We start from the raw sequence: 8,468 nt of genomic DNA on the forward strand, positions 1-8,468 counted from the left end.
TGGGCGGGACTTCCGCCGCCCCGCTGCTGCCGCCGCCCGCGCCCATTGGCCGAGCCCGCCGTCGCTCCGTCGCGGCTCGGTCAGCCCCGCCGGCGCCTCCGAGCCGCATTTCCGGGTTGGGGCCCGGCGAGCGGGAGAGGCCCGGCCCCGTTTCGGACGCGGGGGAGACCCGCGCGAGCCAATCCGGGGGCCGTGGGGCGGGGCCGCGCGGGAAGAGAGGGGAGCTGTCATCCCTGGCTCCCACAGTGGGAAACTGAGGCTCGCAGGGCCCCCCAACACCCAGCTGGCCAAGGTCACGCCCAAGGCAGCGGCGGGGCTGGGCTCGGACGCGTGGCTCGGACCGGGAGCCGGGCTCTGCGTAAACACCGAGAGACGCAACTTTGCTGGCTACAAAACTGAGAAGTGTTCACAGACGGAAATTTGGGCTGCAAAATCAAACATAAATTTGGAAGAAAACAGTCCCATCGCATCACTGCTGACAGTCCCAGGGACACCTTCAGAACTTTCTTCTTTGCTTATGGTTTGGGGGAGGGGGTTGTAGTTGTGGATGATAATGATGGTGTTGAATTTTTTTGTAGTTGTTAATGATGATGGTGTTATTGTTGGGTTTTTTTTTAGTTGGGGTAAAATATACATAAAATTTAACACCTTAACCATTTGAACACATGCCGTGTGCACAGTTCAGTGGTATAAAGTACATCCACATTGTTGTGTTGTGACCAGGCTGTCTTAAAAAAAAATCAGAATCATCTTCGTCACCTCAAGGTTGCATACTTTTAAGTAACCTTTTCTGGGGCGCCTGGGCTCAGTCGGTTGGGCTCTGACTTCAGCTCAGGTCATCTCAACAGTTCGTGGACCTGAGCCCAGCATCCCTGACAGCTCCAAGCCTGCTTGAGATTCACGCAAGATCTCTTCCTCTCTCTGCCCCTCCCCTGCTTGCTCGCTCTCGCTCGCTCTCAAATATAAACATTAAAAAAAAAATGTTTAATTACAATAAATAAATAAAAATAACCTTCTACTCCCAAAAGAAATACGTTTATTTTTTAACAACAATTTAGACAGTACAGAGACTAATTAGATAAATTAATCCATAATCCCACTAACGAGAATTAATTCTTGAATAGCAGTGATAGCTGCTAACGTTGAGCCAGCACTTACTCTTAGTAAAGAATTTTCATGCCTAATCTCTGAACAAGTATCCTTGCTATACTGCCCCACTTTTCAGATGAGGAAGCTGAGGCATTCTGAGTTCTGTAACTGGCCCTAGGTCTTGTAGAGCCACAGCCTGGATCTTGATATCCATATGCCAGAGACTCTGCGTTAGACCGTCCAGCCTCTACTTGTCCAAACTTTGAGTGTTCTGCACCTTAAAGAACAGTAAAAAAGTAAATGTAACTCCTACTCCCCAAAAGGGCTTATGCAGGTTTGATACTTTTTTCACTTAACACTGTCTTCATTTCGTATCCTGTACAGCTCTCCCGCACCTGACTGCCATCTTGCCCACTTCTAAGGACTGCAGAGGACTCCACTGGAGGAAGCCTAGAGTTTATAGACCCATGTATTGATCAAGTTCCCTCCTGACACCGAAGTGGTTCCCAGACGTCTTCCTCGTAGACAAAGCTCTGCGCTTAAATTCAAGCACAGCTTTATTTCCTTCGGATAAATTCTTAGCAGAAGGAATTGCTGGGTCAAAGTACAGGGATTCCTCTCACGACTTTTGATACATGCTGCAAACTGCCAATTGTTTACCCCACTCCAGACACTAACCCTCAGTGAACACAAAGACAAGGTCAAAGTAGGTACCAGCTCTTGCCACCAAAGCAAGCCACATTCGATACTTGAGAACACTGGAAACATTCTGCATCATAACCCTTACTACCTATAAAAATCAGCATATCTGATTTTACCCACAACAGCTCCATGAGCAGTAGGTACTATGACCATTTCTATCTTGTACTTGGGGAAACTGAAGCTTCGGTGCCTTGCCTACTCTCAGCCATAGAGCTACCAGGTCACAGAGCACAGAACTCCAAACCAGTGCTGACCAGCACCACCACCTTGCTCTTGGCCACTGCACTCAGCTGCCTCCCAACAAACCCTTCTTTTGTATTTATTTGAGTCCTCACAAAGTAATAATAACTTATCCTCAGAGAACGCTGACCATTAGACGTATGTTACTAAATTCTCATCACAATCCTATGAGATACTCAGTATTTATTACCATCTCACATGTGAAATTTGCCAGACTGTACACTAAATGCAATTGTAAATAAATACAGAGCTTTAGAGTCTAAAGAATACACATCAAGAGCGATCTTTCCCAGAAAGTTACCGACTGATGTACTCCACCAAATGACGCGGTAAACCAAGAAGACGCGAGATCAGGAAACAGGAAAAAAAACAAAACACACAGGAGGGTGGTGAATGGAAGTCCCAGGATCTGTCCATCCAGCAAGTAAGCACTGAGTCTCCCCTCCATCCCAAGCAGTGCTAGACATTGACAATTCACCAGTGATTAAAACACAAAAATCTCTGCTCTTGTGAGAGTCGGATGCCACTGGGGACTGGGGGGGGCGGGGAGGAAGGGCAGGGTGGGAGAGACCATCAAATAAGCAAGTCTTATGACATATTAGAAGATAGGAAGTGCCATAGGGGAGAAAGAAAACCAGTGGGGACTCAGGAGTGCCTGGGGATGGGGTGCAATTTTAAAAGACTAATGAGAAACCCCAGGATAAGAGCAGGGAGGAAGCACATTTACAGTCACAGTACAGACGCACTGCTTCAACCGGCAGTTACCATCCTCTACCTCGGAGGCACCCAGAGAGGAACGGGGGCCTGAGAGAGCTGAATCCTCATCCCTTGTAACAGAAAGGCAATAGACAGTGACTGTACGTGAGGAGTCAATACATAAAGTACAGGGGTGCCTGGATGGCTCAGTCGGTTGAGCGTCCAACTTTTGATTTCAGCTCAGATCATGATCTCACGGTTCATGAGTTCAAGCCCAGCATCGGGCTCTGCTCTGACAGCACAGAGCCTGCTTGGGATTCTATCTCCCTCTCTCTACCCCTTCCCCACTGGTGTGCCCGCGCTCTCACTCTCTCTATCTCTCTCAGAATAAATAAACTTAAAAAAAAAAAAAAAAGACAAAGTACAAAACAACGGACATAAACATCAGGAAGAACATTTAAAGAGTAGTAAGCAGGATGTGAGTTAGGAGAGGTGAGGTGAGGCAGGGGCTGCTATTATTACAAGTCTGTTTAGAATTCTCTGGCCTCTTGGGGAACCTGGGTGGCTTGGTCAGTTGAGCGTCTGACTCTTGATTTAGGCTCAGGTCATGATCTCAGGGTTGTGGGATAGAGCCCCGAGTCAGGCTCTGTGCCAGACATGGAGCCTGATGCTTGGGATTCTCTCCCAATCTCTCCATCCCCCCCCCGTCTCTCCCCATCCCCCCCTCCTTGCACCTCTCCCCGCCATGTGCACATTCTCTCTCTCTCTCTCTCTCTCTCTCTCTCTCTCTCTCTCTCAAAAGTAAATAAACATTAAAAAAAAAACCAAAAGGAACTATCTGGTCTCTTCAACACTGATGCAAATAAAAATTAATAAAATGGATGTATCTTCTCCCTGGAAATTGTAAGCAGCTCTCACTCATGACTGTAAAACTGTGCAAGGATGTTTATAACAGCAGAGCTTTAACAAAAAGAAAAAAAAAAAAGGAAAGAAAAGAAAAAATAACCAGAACATTCATCAACAAGAGAATGGTAAAACACATTATGGGATATTCATCCTGGAGAATTTGATGCAGCTACGGAAAAGAAAAGAGGGAAGGTCTAAGCGAGAGCCCAAAGGCAGAGAAGCAAGTCACAGAATAGGGACCAAGGTCTTCAACCTTTTTTTTTTAGTTAGTCGCTCACACCAAAGCAATTCAAAGAGAGACGGGGAGGGGGAAAACCTTGAGGGAAAAGTACACGGAGAAGGCCAGAGCCCACCAGAGCAGCAGGTGCAGTAGGCACCCCTGCTGGCCTCAGGGGAAGGGGTGAGAGGAGAGGGGAAAGCAGGGGAGCGGGCTGCAGGGGCAGGGCAGGGAGGAGCAGTCGAAAGAGGAACCAAGGACAGTGCTTAGTTCTCGTGGGGCCTCAATGGCAGCCAGTGTGCAAGCCAAGGCCAGGCCAGGCCACCCCTCTCTACCCAGGGAGAGGCAGGGCACCCCCCCTGTGGGTCAGGTGTGGCTGCCCGTCCCGGGACAGTGGGCAGCAGGGGGGATGGACTCACCTGGCACTACACAGTTCACTGGCACCCCGGCTGGAGGAAGGAGAGGGACAGCCCATGGCTCTCCTCTCTCCCTACCCTGCCCAATGCCTCTGTCCCTGGTGGAGGGGTGACCCGAGGCCAAGAATGCAAGGCCTGGCTTGACATCGTGAGGTCATGTTCCACACAAGGAGGAACGGGGGATGCCCATACCATCCTGGGAGGGGCTAGAAAGCTGCCTTATGTACATGGCCTGGGGCCGGGGGAGCCCCCACTGCAAACCGGGCCCTGTGCCCCCCATGGTCCACGGTATTCCACCCATCTCTCGCTCATTCCTCAAACCGTCATGGCACAAGGGAGAAAACCCTGGTCCAGAGGCTGTGGCACTTGCCACACAGCTCGTGTATTAGTTACCTAGCCCTATGTAACAAATTATCCCGAAGCTCAGAGACACGAAACGACAAACCTTTATGATCTCACGGTTTCTGTGGGTCGGGAAGCCAGGAGCAGCTTGGCCGGGTGGTTCTGGCTCAGGGTCTCTCAGGAATGTGCAGTCGAGACATCAGCAAAGGCTGAGTCATCTGGAGGCTTGACGAGGACAGGCGGGACCACTTCCAAGGTGGCCCATTCACTCAGATATTGGTGGAGGCCTCAGTGTCTCACCATGGTGGCCCCTCCACAGAGCTTGCCTGAGTATCCCTATGCTATGGTAGCCGGCTTTCCCCAGAGTGAATGATTCCAGAGAAAGAGAGCGCACCAGCATAGAATCCACAATGACTTTTACACCCCAATTGCCAAAGGGATCTACCTCACTTCTCCTACACTCTACTGGTCACACAAAGGCGCCCAGCACCACATGGTGGGGGGGGGGAACTCTGCTAGGGTGTGGATCCCCGGAAGTAGGATCGCCGGGGACCATTTTCAAGGCCGGGCACCATAGCTAGCTGAGGGCAGAGCCAGGATTCCAATTCTTCCGGGACGTACGGAGACATGGGGAGAGCCAAGAGAAGAAAGGCACGCCAGGCCTGCACCCCTGGAGGTTTCGAGGCAGGCAGGGAAATCAATGAACACACATCCAGTTAGGAAAACAAGGAGACTCTTCAAAGATGAGAATGTGGTTTCCTGCCTCTGCTCGCTGAGTGCCTGGTCACCATACTTAAGCTCCCAAGAGGCATCCAGCTGCACGTGGACGGACCAAAGGTGCCAACGCCAACAATTTCCCAGCCACCTGGGAAAAATGTCTTCCTGTATAAATTGTGCTCCGTGGGTAACATATTTTAACTAGCCCTAGAGACAGGAAACAAAAAGTTGTGTCAAATCTCAGGCAAGTAACCTTCTTTCCCTAAGTCTCAACTTCCCCAGCTGTAAAATGGGCGGACTCCCAAAACTGGCCAGATCCCAAAGACGGAACCCGTCTGGTGTTAAGCACATCGGGAAATGAGCACTTTCATGCACTGATGATAGGAATGTAGTATCTCCTTCAGACCCAGGCAGTACGGAGGCCTGGCCGAGGCTCTTCTCTCTGGAAGGAACGTTGGACAGACTAACGGCCCCTCCGAAAACGTCCACGTCTTGTTCACCCAACCTGTGAATATGTTGTATTACACAGGGAGAGTTATGCCTGCCAATAAGCTGACCTTAAAAGAGGAAGATTATCCCAGATTACCCAGCTCGGCCCAATATAATCACAAGGGTCCTTAAAAGATGGAAGAAAAGGAGTCCAAGTTCAGGGGAGACAACACGGAAAACACAACTGGCCCGCACCGGCTTTGCAAAGGCGGGATGCCACGAGACAACCAGTGTAGACGGCATCCGGGAGCTGGACATAGAAGATTCCCCCAGAACCTCCAGGGACAAGCAGACTCTGCCACCACTTTGATTTTGGCCCGCAAGACCTATTCCTGACCCCAACCTCCAGAGCTGCAAAATAAAGGTGTGTTCTTTTGAACCTCTAATTTGTGGTAATTTGTTACAGGGAAAGAAAACTAACACAGGAGGCCCTCCTGTGGCCACACAGAAACCGGGAACCCACGGGGACAAAAGGAGTGCCTACACAGGGTGCGCTTCTGCCTTCTAAATGCACTTGTGCATCTGGGCCCCCAGAATTCCTTGCGCGTCACTCCGCGGTCCCTCCTCCTCAGGGCGGTTGGGGTGCTGGGGGAGGAGCCCCACTGGTCCGTGGTGGGATCTGCTTAACGTTACGAAGCATCCATCTTGGAGAACACGGAGCACCTTGCTAAAAGAGTGACACGTTTCGATGTGTCCCCACCCAGGGAGCTTACCATTTCATGCTGCTTCACTAGAAAATACTGAAGAGCAGAACAGTATCAAAAGTACAATTCCAGTTCATAAGACAAATCAAGACACAAACGTAGGGACAGGAACAGGATCACGTTGGAAGGATCACACCAAGCTCTTCATGGTGGGAGACTGGGAGGCAGGCAAGGCTCAGAGAGGGCCACCGCTCAGGGCACGGGGCTGCCCCCCACCCCGGAGCTGCCTGCGGACGACAGGGGCACACGGAGGAGGTCCCAGGGTCTAAGCAGAGCCGACCCCCATTCACCCTCCTGGTGCCACACCTCCTCCCGTACCACCCGCCCCGCCCCCCGCGACCCGGAGCAGGCTCCGAGCTGGGGCGAAGCCGGGACAGGCAGTGGAGCCTGCCCCCAACTCCCCAACGCCCACGAGGGCGGGGAGAGAAGGGGCGCAGAGGGGGGCGGAGAGGAGCCGTGGGGCAAGAGGGATGCACATGGGCGCGACTGGAAGGAGAAAGAAGGAGAGCGGCGAGGCCGGAAGGTGTGCGAAGAGGTAGCCGGGCAGCTTGGGGCGCAGTGGGGTCCGCGGCTCGCGGGGGCGCGGGGGGCCCTGGCCCCCGGCACCCCCGCCCCCCCGCCCCGTGCCGCGCAGTCCGGGGCTCTCGGCTCCGGGTCGGCCCTTTAACCGGTACTGGGTCAGCGAGCGACGCGCGTCCCGGCTGCTTTGCCGCGACTCTTCCCTCCGCAGAGCAATCCTGATTGGCCCCGGCAGAGGCCCGCCCCTTCTGACACTTCAGAGCCCGCCCCCCAGGGAGGAGCCCCTCCCACAAGCAAGTGAGATTTCCCCCCCGTCCCCCAGCCCTGTGCGCCGCACCTCTTACAGGAGCAGTAGGTCCGCGTAGACCCGGCTCCTGGGCCGCAGGCCGCCCCGCGGCGGAGCGGGTCGGACCGGACTCACTGCGCACGCTCTGCCGTTCGCGGCCAGCCCCTGTTCGGGCGCGGTTTCTCCCCACCCTTAAGCCGCTTCTCCGGTCTGGACCACCCAGATCCTCTGCACGAATCAGCGCTGGGACCCTGCGCTCGGAGCCTACGGAGACCGAAGCTTCGGAAGGGACGCCTCGGCGCCTGGACTCGAACCTGTATGCACTCTGAGCAGTCCAGGACCCTCAAGTGGACGCCTCTGTAGTGTTCAGGTGCGGCCGCCAGGCGGCCCTCGCCCCACTCCGCGGACTCACGACGCACCCGCCCCTGCATCGGGTCTCGCCACCACTGGGCCCTCTGTTCCTCCCACTCACGTACAACACAAAGCAAGCCACGAAGGAGGTACGGATGGCGCGCCAGGTCACCTCTCCAAGGACCCCACCTCAATGAAAGTCACCCCCCCCCCCCCCAGCATCCGGGTCTACACCCACACTAGAACAAGCACGTTTCCACTTCACTTGTCTCCAGCCCCTTTGCCACCCTAGAGCCAGTCCCTCAGGGCCTTCCTGCTGGGGGTCTTACTTAAAATGGCAGCATATCTTCTGTTCAAAACCCAGCAGCCTCAGACTCCAAAGTGGCATGGTGGGCGCCAGGGCTGGAGGAGGGGTAACAAGGATTAGTAATCTAGTGGGAACAGAGCTGCTCTGACGGGCGACGAAGACGTTTTGGAGGCCACGGTGGTGATGACCACACCCCTTTCTGGCGAGGGTGGCCGACTGTCCCACCCAACGCACTAAGCCTCTGCCACTGGATCTCTGTGGGGCGGTTCCCCTGGCCTGGGTGCACGTGCCAACCAGCACCGGCCCCTGCCATCCCTGGTGTCACCCTTGCGGACCAGTAGCGCAGTTAGTCCTTCCCGGATGCTCCAGCCAAGAGTCAGCGTGCTGACAGGTTTAAGTGAGGCCCCCCGAGCTGAGCAGGCCAGGCCAAGTCCTCGCTGCGGCACTCACCAGCTCTCGAACTGGGAGCCCCACTTTCCCCGTCCGA

The 8,468-nt window shown here is 53.9% G+C and overlaps 1 protein-coding gene across 3 annotated transcripts in view; it reads right to left on the reverse strand.

The window, feature by feature from the left end:
- The window catches only part of PDPK1 (3-phosphoinositide dependent protein kinase 1), an 86,271-nt gene extending 79,478 nt beyond the window's left edge, over window positions 1-6,793 (reverse strand). Inside the window, exons 1-2 of one of the 3 annotated variants that reach the window (XM_040459347.1) lie at window positions 6,528-6,793; window positions 4,712-6,165 (exon numbers count right to left, since the gene is read on the reverse strand). The gene's annotated coding sequence lies outside the window, so the exon portion shown is untranslated. Of the gene's footprint in view, window positions 1-4,711 lie in introns of all 3 variants that reach the window. The other 2 variants (XM_040459346.1, XM_040459345.1) reach the window with 2 other exon arrangements.
- Window positions 6,794-8,468: the final 1,675 nt, after the last annotated feature.

This window comes from Herpailurus yagouaroundi, unplaced genomic scaffold (genome assembly GCF_014898765.1).
Source record: "Herpailurus yagouaroundi ecotype Mexico unplaced genomic scaffold, PumYag 222, whole genome shotgun sequence".
In the NCBI taxonomy this organism is placed as follows: Eukaryota; Metazoa; Chordata; class Mammalia; order Carnivora; family Felidae; genus Herpailurus; species Herpailurus yagouaroundi.